The sequence below is a fragment of the Zea mays genome, chromosome 9 (assembly GCF_902167145.1).
Source record: "Zea mays cultivar B73 chromosome 9, Zm-B73-REFERENCE-NAM-5.0, whole genome shotgun sequence".
NCBI lineage: Eukaryota > Viridiplantae > Streptophyta > Magnoliopsida > Poales > Poaceae > Zea > Zea mays.
This window is the reverse complement of record NC_050104.1, coordinates 154,908,276-154,923,572: the sequence shown is the minus strand read 5'-3', so window position 1 is coordinate 154,923,572 and position 15,297 is coordinate 154,908,276. Positions and strand designations below refer to the sequence as shown.

The 15,297-nt window shown below is 57.7% G+C and overlaps 1 non-coding gene across 1 annotated transcript; it reads left to right on the top strand.

Moving 5' to 3' along the window:
* Nucleotides 1–1,981: 1,981 nt before the first annotated feature.
* Nucleotides 1,982–2,174, top strand: LOC111590183 (U2 spliceosomal RNA). The gene has a single exon (XR_004852904.1). It is a non-coding gene; the product is annotated as a U2 spliceosomal RNA (small nuclear RNA).
* The last annotated feature ends 13,123 nt before the right edge of the window (nt 2,175–15,297 follow it).

Below are 15,297 nucleotides of genomic sequence, written 5' to 3'. Positions count from 1 at the left end.
AGCAGGAGCACATGCTTTTGTCATAAACACGGACTCTGTCGGTCACCCCGAGGCTGTCCAATAAAGGGACAATTCCGGCCCAACATACCTCACATGCGTCGCTTGTAAGGTGTGTTGGGCCGAAACGGGTGACGCCTAGGTTTCGTTTGTTCACACTACGATACACTATGATTAACTATAATCATCGTGCATTATTAAATAATTAAACTAATAAACCACAATACAATATTACATACGAAATAATATTGTTATAGATGACAAATCATATAAAATGACCTTATTTCCGAGGGCATAATAATTACCCTCGGAAATTAAAAATTTAAATTATCTAAAGTACCACTAAATAAACTAAAACAAGCTACTTTAATTACCTAATCAAATTTTGACCGTCGGACATAACAAACTAAACAATTAAATGCATTAATACATACAATTCTAATCAAATACATTAATACAAGCATACTATTTTAATCACATAAATTAATGCAAGCATACAATTTTAATAAACAAAATTGCTAATTAAGGATACTCACTTAGCTTAGCGGGCGTGGAGAGCCGGCCGGCGACGGGCGCACGTGGCCGTTGGCCGGAGCACGGGGCGGCGGCGACCGACGAACGGGGCGACGGCGGCGGCGGCCGGAGCACGGGGCGGAGCTCGGGACGGTGGCCGGAGCACGGGCGGCGGCGGTGGGAGCACGGGCGGCGGAGCACGGGCGGCGACGACGACGGCGTGGCGTGGCGACGGCGTGGCGGGCGGCGGAGCACGGGCGGCGACGGCGTGGCGGCGACCGAGCGGACGGTGGCGGCTGAAACCGACGCGGTGAAATGAAAGCCGCGCGGGTCGGACCCGCGCGTTAAAAAGGCTTATGTCCGACGGCTAGGTATAGGGCCGTCGGACATAAGGTTATGTCCGACGGCCTCCTATAGGGCCGTCGGACATAAGCGCAGGCCGTCGGACATGAGGGCTATTTCCGAGAGCCGGTTGCGGCCGTCGGACCTAACCTTATGTCCGACGGTCCTGTAGGAGGCCGTCGGAGGTAAGGGGGCCGTCGGACGTTTCTCCGTTTACTGTAGTGAATATAGTTAGCAAGTAGTCTGAATGCAGTTTCAACTCTAGCAAATATTCTATGAATTATTTTTCACCATAACATATTTTTGTTGTACTATTATTCCATAAAATATTTTTTCACCGTAATCTTTTGTCTCATACACAAAATCAAAAAATATAAACGATTTTACTAAAATACACTGCCTCTTTCAAGAAGCCGGAGCCATATTCGAAGTAGCGAGAGGCCTCCCAAACTGATCCTAAAATTAGCTAAAGATATATAAACAACCTAGCTAATATTTTAGCTATTAACTAATTTTAGCAAATTAACTAATAGTTAGCTAACTATTTGTTAGATAGCTAATTTTACTAACAATTTTTTAGCCGACTAATTATTAGTTCTAGACTCTAGTGCATTCAAACACATCTTAATTAGTAGTTATTTTAATTGCATGTAATCGGACTCCTCATATTCGCATATATCTAGTGTCCGTGTGGCTGTCGTACGTATACTGCAATAGTGCAATTTGCTACATGCTTACGGAATATAGACAGAGGCATGTGTGCTGTGATCAAACACATGACCAGAATACGTAGACTCGTACGGTCGCATCTCCGATTCGTTCCATGCTCGTTTAGCTCGCATGGCTGAAGCTGATGTGGCTAGAACTGACACGTGCCTTTCCCGGACAAATCCGACTGGCTTCTCCTTGGGCTGTGCCGGAAGCCGAGGCCAAGCTAATTTTTAATGGGCCGGTTGCGAAGCCTGGCGTCAGAACACGGCCTTTCTTTCTTTTTTTTTTTTGGCTAACGAGCCTTAGTTAGGTATATAAACACCAGCTAACCAACATTGGTTAGTACCACATCGTTGGGTGACAGACATGTGGCTTGTGAGGCGTCCACAAAACAGGGAGCACCACAACAGCAAAACTCATACCTTTCTCGGCCTTTTGGCTAAGATCAAGTGTAGTATCTGTTCTTATCAGTTTAATATCTGATATGTGGGCTACGTGCCCACAATGATATTAAATCTATTTTTTATAGGGAGAATCTAATAAGTAGCTTGCTACTAAGATTCTAGTGTCGCCCTAGTGTTGCACTATTGTTTGGGCTTGGCACAACCCTACCAATTTAATGGTTCAAACTTTGATTAGTTTGCTTGGCAGAACCCTATCAATTCAATGGTTGAATTGAAAGTTTTTTGATACAAAGGGGTAGAGTTGTCTTGCTCCTCATTGAAACCAAGATCTCGCCTATTGGGGAGAGATCTTTGAGTGCTCTGATCGGCAGTTCACTGGGGTCGTTCCCAAATGATATAGAGATCTTGAGTCAATAAAGTGAGGGGCAAGACCCTAAGGTCGTCTTGGATCGCTAGGACATTTAAGACAGATCTAGACGACATAGATTCGAATAGTGGTGAATCTAGATATATGCGGAAAGATACAACTAGAACTACATTACATCTACTTCTAGGGTACAAATAATAAAGAAAGGTAAATAAAGTAGATTTTTCAATTGAAATGTGTTCGAGGTTCTCAATCGGTCGTACCCCTTTATATTTATAGGGAAGTAGGTCTGAATCTGTTCCTATGCGAGATCCAATATCCACATGGATAGGTTACGATAATCACACATGAGATAAGTACTCTCGCCCATATTTATATAATCTCGGAGGCACAAACCGTCTGGGATCTAGCGTCGGACCGTCCGACCACTTTTAGTATTCAACAACAAATTATCATGGGTTAAAACTCCGCTTTTGGTAATAAGTCAAAGAAAGTAATTTTTCCGTTTAAAAATATAGTTCGTTTTAGATTAATAATATATTCATTAAGTAATATATGAACGCAGTTTATATATATATATATATATATATATATATATATATATATATATATATATATATATATATATATATATATAGATTGTATATTAGGAGCCCTGGGCTTCCAATAACTAAAGGAAGCCCGGGCCAGACAGTGCAATCCGGTCGAGCCGGACCACATCCAGACATCTATAAAATAGGACCCGGAGTGCTAGGGTTCAATTTTTCATGCCTCATCTCGATTCATTAGCGACGGCGGTTGCCCGATAGCGCGCGCGCGGCGGACCCCGGCCAGTGGCTGCGGTGGTCGTGGCTCCCCGACCTCGACATGCGGTGGCGGCGGTTCCCAGGCCGGCGGTGGCGGCCCCCGATCTAGAAGGCGAGCGGTGGCAGCGCCCTTGTGCGGCGACGACGGATCCCAGGCCGGTGGCCGCAACTCCATTACCTCGACGCGCGGTGGCGGAGGTTCCTCGATCCGCAGCGAGGCCCTTGAGCGGGCAAGCGGCGACGACGGATCCCAGGCCGGTGGCCGCAACTCCATTACCTCGACGCGCGGTGGCGGAGGTTCCTCGATCCTCGACGCGCGGTGGCGGAGGTTCCTCGATCCGCAGCGAGGCCCTTGTGCGGGCAAGCGGCGGCGTCCCCGAAGCCCCGAGGAGGCGGCACTTCCAAGGCCGACGAGCAAGCGACGCCCGTCGACGTGCGATTAGCGACGGCGACGCATGAGGCGCGATGTTCGAGCGAGCGACGTCACGGAAGGGGCGAGATGCGCGCAGCGATGATCGCGTGTGACATCCTCCGATCCGGCGCATTTTTCTTTTCGTTTATTGTGTTTTATGCCTACCACATGTATTATTTACGCTAAAAACTGTATGATTTTATGCTTTAACACAGGGTTCGTATATCAGTTTACTGCATGCACATTGGAAAGACAATTCCTAGATTTATGCTATTCTTAATTTGCGCGCATGCAATGGAAACTCTCACGATTTTGCCATAATTTTTGGATCTGTATAAAAATAGAAACTGTCGGCGTTTCGAGACCGGGGGGTCCCCGAGCCGACGAGTGAGTGTGCCGCGTGCCCCAGCCCAGATGGGTCGAGCGCGTGGGCGAGCGCGAAGGGGGGAGAAGCGAGGTGGCCGGAGACGGGCGTGAGAGAGGTGGAGATCCCGCGGCCTTCGTGTTCGTCCCGCGCCCTGGTCGGGTGCGCTTGCAGTAGGGGGGTTACAAGCGTCCACGCGGGTGAGGGAAGCGAGCGGCCCTAAGAGAGCGCCTGTCCCGTCCTCGTCCCGCGCGGCCAACCTTCTCTAAGAAGGACCTGGTCCTTCCTTTTATAGGCGTAAGGAGAGGATCCAGGTGTACAATGGGGGTGTAGCAGAGTGCTACGTGTCTAGCGGAGGGAGAGCTAGCGCCCTAAGTACATGCCAATGTGGCAGCCGGAGAGATCTTGGCACCCTGCTGGCGTGATGTCGTGGCTGTCGGAGGAGCAACGGAGCCTGGCGGAGGGACAGCTATCGGAGCGGTCGAGTCCTTGCTGACGTCCACCTGCTTCCGTAAGAGAGCTGAGAGCCGCCGTCATCACAGAGCTTGTGGGGCGCCATCATTGCCCATCTAGCGGAGCTAGCCAGATGGGACACCGGTCTTGTTATCCATGACCCGAGTCGGCTCGGGGTAGGATGATGATGGCGCTTCCTGTTGACGTGGCAGGCATGTGCCCTAGGTCGGGCGACGTGGGGGCTCCTCCGAAGCCGGGGTCGAGTCTGTCTTCCGTGGCCGAGGCCGAGCCCGAGCCCCCGGGTCGGGCGAGGCGGAGATCGTTCGGCAGAGGCCCGGGCGGAGTCCGAGCCCTGGGGTCGGGCGAAGCGGAGTTCGTCGTCTTCCGGGTCTTAGCCCGAGTCCGAGCCCTAGGGTCAGGCGGAGCGGAGTTCGCCGTCTTCCGGGTCTTAGCCCGAGTCCAAGCCCTGGGGTCGGGCGGAGCGGAGTTCGTCGTCTTCCGGGTCTGAGCCCGAGTCCGAGCCCTGGGGTCGGGCGAAGCGGAGTTCGTCGTCTTCCGGGTCTTAGCCCGAGTCCGAGCCCTGGGTCGGGCGGAGCGGAGTTCGCCGTCTTCCGGGTCTTAGCCCGAGTCCGAGCCCTGGGGTCGGGCGGAGCGGAGTTCGTCGTCTTCCGGGGCTGAGCCCGAGTCCGAGCCCTGGGTCGGGCGGAGCGGAGCTTCCTATGGCGCCTTTGGCAAGGCCTGACTGTCTGTCAGACTCACTCTGTTGAGTGGCACTACAGTCGGAGTGGCGCAGGCGGCGCTGTCCTTCTGTCAGACCGGTCAGTGGTGCGGCGGAGTGACGGCGGTCACTTCGGCTCTGCCGGGGGGGGGGGGGGGGGGGGGGGCATCAGGATAAAGGTGTCAGGCCACCTTTGTGTTAAATGCTCCTGCAACTCGGTCAGTCGGTGCGGCGATTTGGTCAGGGTTGCTTCTCAGCGAAGCCAAGGCCTCGGGCGAGCCGGAGATGCGTCCGCCGTAAAAAGGGGGGCCTCGGGCGAGACGGAAGTCCCTCGAGGTCGGCTGCCCTTGGCCGAGGCTAGGCTCGGGCGAAGCGTGATTGAGTCACTCGTATGGACTGATCCCTGACTTAATCGCACCCATCAGGCCTCTGCAGCTTTATGCTGATGGGGGTTACCAGCTGAGAATTAGGCGTCTTGAGGGTACCCCTAATTATGGTCCCCGACAGTAGCCCCCGAGCCTCGAAGGGAGTGTTAGCACTCGCTTGGAGGCTTTCGTCGCACTTTTTTGCAAGGGGACCAGCCTTTCTCGGTTGCATTTTGTTCCGGTGGGTGCGCGCGAGCGCACCCGCCGGGTGTAGCCCCCGAGGCCTCGGAGGAGTGGTTTCACTCCTTCGAGGTCTTAATGCCTTGCGTAATGCTTCGACTGGTCTGGTTGTTCCCTCATGCGAACTGGCCGTAGCCCGGGTGCACGGTCGGGGCCCAAGCTCTCGGGCTGGTATGTTGACGCTGTCAACGGTCTGGCCGGAGCCGGGCTTGCGAGAGCAGCCCCCGAGCCTCCGCACAGGGCGAGAGGACGATCAGGGACAGACTCGGCTTTTTTACATACGCCCCTGCGTCGCCTTTCCGCAAGGAGGAGGGGGGGAGAGCACCATGTTACCCTCGATGGGCACCGAACATGGTGTCTCCGGTGAGCTGCAAGCGGGTGATCCGAGTGGACGTCCGTGCCCCGTTCGTTGGGGGTCGGCTAGGGGCCCAGAGGCACGCCCAAAAGTACCTGCGGGTGATCTGCCGGACCCGGTCCCCTGGCGACGGGGTCCGAGGGCTCGATGCCTCCCTCCGATGGGATTCCGTTACAAGATCGTTCCCGCTGGTCTCGGAAATGTCCTAGGGTACCTCGGGAGCGCAGCCCGAGCCTCGGTTATGTATCGAACGTACCCCTGGTCATCCCTCGCTCGGTGTCTGAGGCGACTGTGAACCCTTCGGGGGCCAGCCTTCGAACCCCTGATCAGTAATGGGCGCGGAGCCCGAGTAGCCTGAGGCGGCCATGGAGCCCTTCGGGGGGCCGGCCTTCGAACCCCTGACCAGTAGTGGGTGTCGGGCCCACGCGATCTGAGGCGACTGTTGAACCCTTCGGAGGGCCAGCCTTCGAACCTCTGATCAGTAGGGGGGGCTCGGAGCCCGGTTCCTTCGCAGAGAAGGATCCTTTTCGGGGTATCCCCCTTTCCCGGTCCCTGTTGCAAGAGATAGAGAAAGAGGAAAAAAGGAAAAGGATACGAAATCGAACGACGTGGCGTACCTTTTTTGGCGCGGTAATTACGGCGAAGGCGAAGCGTCGCCCGCCGCTCCTGCCAGAGGCGCCGCCTGTCCCGCCGCGAAGTTAATGCGACGGGGCGAGTGGTTGGCGGGGTGGTCGTTGCGCGTGCGTGAGCCGTTCGAGGAACGGATCACGGGCGCACCGTCTTCACGCCGTGGGAGGAGGCTCTCTTGCTGTCCCTGGATGGGACGTGAGCCTGGCTGACGACGTGACCGCTGCTCCCGCCCGCCTGCCACCGTCATTACTGCCGGCCCACTTTCGGCCGCATTGACCGTCGCGCCAGGCTGGCGCTGCTGGGTCGTGCGCTGGGTCGCCTCGAGTCGCGGCATAGGTTCCGCAACCGAAGAGGTGCGACGGTGGTGCAAGTGGTGGTGCGGTTGCTTGCATGCAGCAACTGGCGCGCTGGTTGCGTGACGCGTGGGCCTGGGCCTCCAAGCTGGCGTGTCAGAAGTCGGAGAAGCGCGTCCACCTGGCGCGGTTGCATGCCGCCTGCATGGCTGCCCGCCCCTTCCGCCCGTTCGTCTGGGCAAAAGTGGGGGGTCGCTTGTAACCGCTGGGCGGTCGCGTGCACCGCGCGCGGCGGTTCGGCTTCTTCTGCTCTGAGCCGGTTTGCATGACATGCGGGACCCAGCCCCCGAGCCGTAGGGGAGGGCCTTGGAGCGTGTTGGAGAAGACCCAGCCCGTGGCGTTTGGGGGCGCACGTAGGGAGAGTTGCCTTTAAAAGGAGGGCGACCCCTTTCGGAAGGCAACCATGTCTTCTTCCTCCCTTATGCGTCGTGTCTTTCCATCTTCCAAGCCCCCGGATGGGGGGTATCCGCCGTCTTTCCGCCTCCTCGCTGGAGGGACGCAACTCCGTGGGAGTTGGTACCTTTCAGCCATCGTTCGGCTTCAAGGATTTTCATCATGCAACCCGGTTGCTTCCCCCCGCTGGTGGTCACCCAAGACGGTGACCGCCAGTTCCTGGGTGGGGAGAAGCAAGCCGGGCTGCGATCTTGGTCCCACCCTCAGCTTCAAGGATGTTCATCATCCTCGCTGGGGTGGGGGCCGGGATGAGCCGGCGCTCTACCTCCCACGCAGGTTCGAGGGTCACCCCTTCCCGCGGTGTTCGAGGGAGAGGGCGCTCACTGGCCCCGCAGGTGGCGCAGACTTAGCCAACGTGGGGCTGATCGACGGCGGGCGTCGTCACCTCCAGCGTGTCGGAGTCGTCGGCTTGGCTCCCGGCGGCCCCCCCTGCCGGAGGGTGGCTGCCGCGCCGTGTGCACGGGAGGACCACCCACGATGTCGCGCGCTGCTAGGGTGGCGTTCGTGTTCTGGGGTGGCCCTGCTTTTGCACCGGGATGGCGCCCTCGCGCAGAGGCAGGTGCCCCACTCGTCTGGGAGGATTCGAGTGGGGATCTGCCGGGGGGCTGGTGGCCCCCGCCATCAGCGCCGAGGCGGAGGCGGCTCGAGAAGTCCCCGTCGCCGACGGGATCACCACCACCATCCGCGCCCCGGGCCTCCGGCTCTTCGTACTTGTCCTCGCCCCTCGAGCGTCGGCGTGGGCGAGGGCAAGATTGCAGCAGCGCCCACCCTGAGGCCTGCACTGCTGCGGCTCGGCCATCCGGAGCGGGAGTCGTCGTCGTCGTAGTCAGAGCGGGCGGCGGCGAGCCGCTCGTCAGTCTTCTGTTGCTCCGCAGGCCTTCCCCATGGAGTGGGGTTGTTCGTACCTACGGAGGGGGAACCGGAGTTCCGTTTGTAATGGCACTTCGAATGCCAGTGTTTTTGTTCATTGTGGCCGTCGAGGCCTGAACATGTATGTAATTTCGGCACGGAGCCGTGTTTTTTCCTTATTTTCGAGCGCTAAGTCTCGCCTGTTGATTATCTGAAACGCTTCACCAAGCATGAGTCGCCCCGTGTCAAGGTGACGAGTGAGGTATCCGTATCCCGGAGGCGTAGGAGTCCCTCGGCTCGATCGGCCTTGTTGTCTGAGGCTCCTCTAGCTCAGTTAAAGGGACCCCTTGGCCGCTCTTCGATGAGCCGAGGCCAGGGGTAGCGATATCAGTACGAACAGAGGCGGAGTTGGCTCGAAAATGGGAACCTGGTTGGCCGGAGCCTAGCCGGGTTGCCCGTCAGCGGGGCTGACGCCGGAGTCGATCAGCCGAGGCCTCGGGTCGGGCTGGCGCCCTTGGAAGATGGTTGGCCGAGGCCCCAGGGGTAACCGGCTGAGCCGCCTGCTCGGGCCGGATTCCCGGAGAAGTCCCCGGACCACGTCGCCGTCCGAGGCTGGGTCGGACCTCGCTGAAGGCGTTGTCGAAGCCGAGGGTGCTACAGCCCCCTTCCAGCGTGAAGATCCGAGCCTGCAGGATCAGATGGTCTTGTAGCGTGTGCCTTCTGCGGTCGCCGAGGCCAGAAAACACACCCTCGCTGCGTTGTAAAGCCGCGTCTCCTTTCCTCTTATTCCGAGCATCTGGACTTTTCGTCGGTAACAGGGATGTTTGTGTGGGCGAGAGTTGCTTCTCGCGGAAGGTGATGAGTGAGGTATCCATATCCCAGAGGCGTGGGAGTCCCTCGGCTCGGTCGGCCTTGCCGCTTACGCGTACTTTCGCCCGTCCACGAGGCCCTGTCACCGATTCAGTCGAGAAGGCTTGAAGGACCGCCTCGGCAGAAGAGCTTCCGAACGTGAAGACTTGTTCGGTCCGCGGAATCACTTTATCCGAACGCGAGTTACTTATCGCAGAAGGTGATGAGTGAGGTATCCGTATCCCGGAGGCGTAGGAGTCCCTCGGCTCGGTCAGCCTTGGCTGCTTACGTGTACTCCGTCGTTTCCAGGATCCGCTTTTCGAAGTAGTCAAAAAGCACGAAAGAAATTCTGCTAAAAAGAGATCCTTTTTCGAGGAAAATTTCGACGCGGAGGGGGTCTCCCCCCTTTTAGCCCCCGAGGGAGGGTCGGGCTTTGCCGAGGCGAGGCCGACCCTTCCTTGATGACTAAACTTTGCGTGGGTGCGAGGTATATGAACAACTTGAAAACATCTTAAGGGTAGAAGCGACGTAGCTGTTTGATGTTCCAAGCGTTGCCGTAGATCTCGCCTTGATTGTTGGCCAGCTTGTATGTTCCGGGCTTCAGGACTTTGGCGATGACGAATGGCCCCTCCCAGGGGGGCGTGAGCTTGTGCCTCCCTCGGGCGTCTTGCCGCAGCCGAAGCACCAGATCGCCCACCTGGAGGTCTCGGGACCGGACCCCTCGGGCGTGGTAGCGTCGCAGGGACTGCTGGTACCACGCCGAGTGTAGTAAGGCCTTGTCCCAAGCCTCTTCCAGCTGGTCCAGCGATTCTTCTCGGCTAGCTTGGTTGCTTTGATCGTTGTAGGCCCTCGTCCTCGGGGAGCCGTATTCCAGGTCAGTGGGTAAGATGGCCTCGGCCCCGTAGACCAGGAAGAACGGCGTGAAACCCGTGGCTCGGCTCGGCGTCGTCCTCAGGCTCCAGACCACCGAGGGGAGTTCCTTCATCCATCGCTTGCCGAACTTGTTGAGGCTGTTGTAAATCCGAGGCTTGAGCCCTTGTAGAATCATGCCGTTGGCACGCTCTACTTGCCCATTCGACATGGGATGAGCCACGGCAGCCCAGTCCACCCGGATGTGGTGATCCTCGCAAAAATCCAAGAATTTTCTGCCGGTGAACTGGGTACTGTTGTCGGCGATGATGGAGTTTGGGACCCCGAAGCGATGGATGATGTTGGTGAAGAACGCCACCGCCTGCTCGGACCTGATGCTGTTCAGGGGTCGGACCTCGATCCACTTGGAGAATTTGTCGATGGCGACCAGCAGGTGCGTGTAGCCCCCGGGCGCCTTCTGCAAGGGACCGACGAGGTCCAGACCCCATACAGCGAAGGGCCAGGTGATGGGTATCGTCTGCAGAGCCTGAACGGGCAGGTGGGTCTGCTTCGCATAGAATTGGCACCCTTCACAGGTGCGGACAATTCTAGTGGCGTCGGCCACCGCCGTTGGCCAGTAGAAGCCTTGCCGGAAGGCATTCCCGACAAAGGCTCGAGGCGCTGCATGATGGCCGCAAGCCCCCGAGTGTATTTCTTGCAGGAGTTCCTGACCTTCGGCGATGGATATGCATCGCTGGAGGATGCCCGAGGGGCTCCGGTGGTAGAGCTTCTCCTCATCGCCCAGCAAGACGAACGACTTGGCGCGTCGGGCTACCCGCCGAGCCTCGGCTTGGTCGAGGGGTAGCTCTCCCTGGCGGAGATATTGCAGGTACGGGGCCTGCCAATTTCGATCAGGCGTGGCCCCGCTCTGCTCCTCCTCGACGTGCAGTGCCTCGACCCCTGGGGCCGAGGGTACCTCGGGCCGAACCGAGGGCGCCTCGGGCTGAGCCGAGGGTGCCTCGAGCTGAGTCAAGGGTGCCTCGGGCTCGGGCGAGTCGTTGACCTTGACGGAGGGTTGGTGCAGATCCCGGGAAAAGACGTCCGGGGGGACCGTCGTTCGCCCCGAGGCTATTTTAGCCAGCTCGTCTGCAGTCTCGTTGTAGCGCCGAGCGATGTGGTTGAGCTCGAGCCCGAAGAACTTGTCTTCCAGGTGCCGAGCCTCATCGCAGTAGGCCTCCATCTTCGGGTCGCGGCAGTGGGAGTTCTTCATGACTTGGTCGATGACGAGCTGCGAGTCACCGCGGGCGTCGAGGCGTCTGACCCCTAGCTTGATGGCGATCCGCAACCCGTTGACCAGAGCTTCGTACTCGGCCACATTGTTGGACGCCGGGAAATGGAGGCGTAGCACGTAGCGTAGGTGCTTCCCGAGGGGTGAGATGAAGAGCAGGCCCACGCTGGCTCCCGTCTTCATCAGCGACCCGTCGAAAAACATGGTCCAGAGCTCCGATTGGATCGGAGCCGTCGGCAGCTGGGTGTCGACCCATTCAGCTACGAAGTCCGCCAACACCTGGGACTTGATGGCTTTCCGAGGGGCGAACGAGATCGTTTCGCCCATGATTTCCACTGCCCACTTTGCGATCCTGCCCGAGGCCTCTCGGCACTGGATGATCTCCCCCAGGGGGAAGGATGACACCACAGTTACCGGATGAGACTCGAAGTAGTGTCGTAACTTCCGCCTTGTCAGGATCACAGCATACAACAGCTTCTGAACTTGCGGGTAGCAGATCTTGGTCTCGGACAATACTTCGCTGACGAAGTAGACTGGCCTCTGAACGGGCAATGCATGCCCTTCTTCTTGCCTCTCGACTACAATCGCGACGCTAACCACCTGAGTGGTAGCGGCGACGTAGACCAAGAGGGCTTCTCCATCAGCTGGGGGCACCAAGACAGGCGCCTTTGTAAGGAGCGCCTTCAGGTTCCCGAGGGCTTCCTCGGCCTCAGGGGTCCAAGCGAAACTCTCGGCCTTCCTTAAGAGGCGGTACAGAGGCAGACCTCTTTCGCCGAGGCGTGAGATGAAGCGGCTCAGGGCCGCGAGGCATTCCATGACCCTCTGTACGCCTTTTAAGTCCTTGATGGGTCCCATGCTGGTGATGGCTGCGATCTTCTCCGGGTTGGCTTCGATGCTCGCTCGGAGACGATGAACCCCAGGAGCATGCCCCGGGGCACCCCGAAGACACACTTCTCAGGATTGAGCTTGACTCCTTTCGCCTTGAGACATCGGAATGTCAGTCCAAGGTCGGAGAGGAGGTCGGAAGCCTTCCTTGTCTTGACTACGATGTCATCGACGTAGGCCTCGACTGTGCGACCGATGTGTTCGCCGAACACATGGTTCATGCACCGCTGGTACGTCGCGCCCGCATTCCTCAGACCGAACGGCATGGTGACATAGCAGTACATGCCGAACGGTGTGATGAAAGAAGTCGCGAGTTGGTCGGACTCTTTCATCCGGATCTGGTGATACCCTGAGTAGGCATCGAGGAAGGACAGGGTTTCGCACCCAGCAGTGGAATCCACGATTTGATCGATGCGAGGCAAAGGGTAGGGAACCTTCGGACATGCTTTGTTGAGACCAGTGTAGTCTACACACATCCGCCATTTCCCCCCTTTTTTCCTCACAAGCACAGGGTTGGCAAGCCATTCGGGATGGAATACCTCTTTGATGAACCCCGCTGCCATTAGCTTGTGGATCTCCTCGCCTATCGCTCTGCGCTTCTCCTCGTCGAATCGGCGCAGAGGCTGCCTGACGGGTCGGGCTCCGGCCCGAATATCCAGCGAGTGCTCGGCGACATCCCTCGGTATGCCGGGCATGTCCGAGGGACTCCACGCAAAGACGTCGGCGTTTGCGCGGAGAAAGTCGACGAGCACTGCTTCCTATTTGGGGTCGAGCCCGGAACCAATCCGGATCTGCTTGGAGGTGTCGCCACTGGGGTCGAGTGGGACGGCCTTAACCGTCTCCGCTGGCTCGAAGTTGCCGGCATGACGCTTCACGTCTGGCACCTCTTTGGAGAGGTTCTCCAGGTCGGCGATGAGGGCCTCGGCGTACTCCACGCACTCCACGTCGCATTCGAACGCGTGTTTGTACGTGGGGCCGACGGTGATGACCCCGTTGGGGCCCGGCATCTTGAGCTTCAGGTAGGTGTAGTTGGGGACGGCCATGAACTTCGCGTAGCATGGCCTTCCCAGTACCGCGTGGTAGGTTCCTTGGAACCCGACCACCTCGAACGTCAAGGTCTCCCTTCGGAAGTTGGAGGGCGTTCCAAAGCAGACGGGGAGGTCGAGTCGTCCGAGGGGCTGGACGCGCTTCCCAGGGATGATCCCGTGGAAGGGCGCAGCGCCTGCTCGGACGGAGGACAGATCGACGCGCAGGAGCTTGAGGGTCTCGGCGTAGATGATGTTGAGGCAGCTGCCCCCATCCATCAGGACCTTGGTGAGCCTGCCGTTGCCGACGATGGGGTCGACGACGAGCGGGTATTTCCCCGGGCTCGGCACATGGTCGGGGTGGTCAGCCTGGTCGAAGGTGATGGGCTTGTCGGACCAGTCTAGGTAGACTGGCGCCGCCACCTTCACCGAGCAGACCTCCCGGCGCTCTTGCTTGCGATGCCGAGCCGAGGTATTCGCCGCATGCCCACCGTAGATCATGAAGCAGTCGCGGACCTCGGGGAACTCTCCTGCTTGGTGATCTTCTTTCTTGTCGTCGTCGTGGGCCCTGCCACCCTCCGCGGGTGGCCCGGCCCTGTGGAAGTGGCGCCGAAGCATGACGCACTCCTCGAGAGTGTGCTTAACGGGCCCCTGATGGTAGGGGCACGGCTCCTTGAGCATCTTGTCAAAGAGGTTAGCACCTCCGGGGGGCTTCCGAGGGTTCTTGTACTCGACGGCGGCGACAAGGTCCGCGTCAGCGGCGTCGCGTTTCGATTGCGACTTCTTCTTGCCCTTCTTCTTGGCGCCGCGCGGAGTAGACGCCTCGGGAGCCTCTTCCGATGGGCGGCCCTGGGGCTGCTTGTCCTTTCGGAAGATAGCCTCAACCGCCTCCTGGCCAGAGGCGAACTTGGTGGCGATGTCCATCAGCTCGCTCGCCCTGGTGGGGGTCTTGCGACCCAACTTACTCACCAGGTCGCGGCAGGTGGTGCCGGCAAGGAACGCGCCGATGACATCCGAGTCGGTGATGTTGGGCAGCTCGGTGCGCTGCTTCGAGAATCGCCGGATGTAGTCCCGGAGCGACTCTCCCGGCTGTTGCCGGCAGCTCCGAAGGTCCCAGGAATTTCCGGGGCGCACATACGTGCCCTGGAAATTGCCGGCGAAGGCTTGGACCAAGTCGTCCCAGTTGGAGATCTGCTCCGGAGGCAGGTGCTCCAACCAGGCGCGAGCAGTGTCGGAGAGGAACAGGGGAAGGTTGCGGATGATGAGGTTGTCATCGTCCGTTCCACCCAGTTGGCAGGCCAGGCGGTAGTCCGCGAGCCACAGTTCCGGCCTCGTTTCCCCCGAGTACTTTGTGATAGTAGTCGGGGGTCGGAACCTGAAAGGGAAATAGGGTCAAACCTTTTCCTAAATGATTTTGGTGGTTGAATTGCCCAACACAAATAATTGGACTAACTAGTTTGCTCTAGATTATATGTTCTACAGGTGTCAAAGGTTCATCTACAACTATTCTAAATCGACTGTCCGGAATACCGTAGATTATTCCGGACGGGAGAAGCTTTTTGGAAAAACAGACTAAGCGCGGACCGTCCGGGCCCTTGCGGCGGACCATCCGCGACACCAGGATGATCCTCGGACAGAACCAATGCAAAAACACATATCTCTATTACGGACCGTCCGCCAGAGCAATTTCTGGCAGATGCGCCCCAACGGCTATATGGATGGTTGAGGGCTATAAATACCACCCCAACCGGCCAATTCAAGTGTGGGAGCCCAAGCAACATTCCAAGTCATCTAGTTGACATACTCAAGCCCTCCCAACCACATATATTCATTGATCCATCCTATACACAAGATTTAGACCACTACAACCAACACAAGTGCCACAAAAGAGAGAGCAAGCAATTGAGAGCTACTCAATTGAGTTTAGCCCTAGTGCCTTATGAGATTCCTTGAGAGATAGTGTGTGCTACATCTTTGTGTTCATTTGCGCGTTGAGTTTTGACTCCCATCGAACTTCCTCCAAAGTTTTGGAGGCCTGTAAAAGCTAGCAAGAGACACCAAAGAGTGTG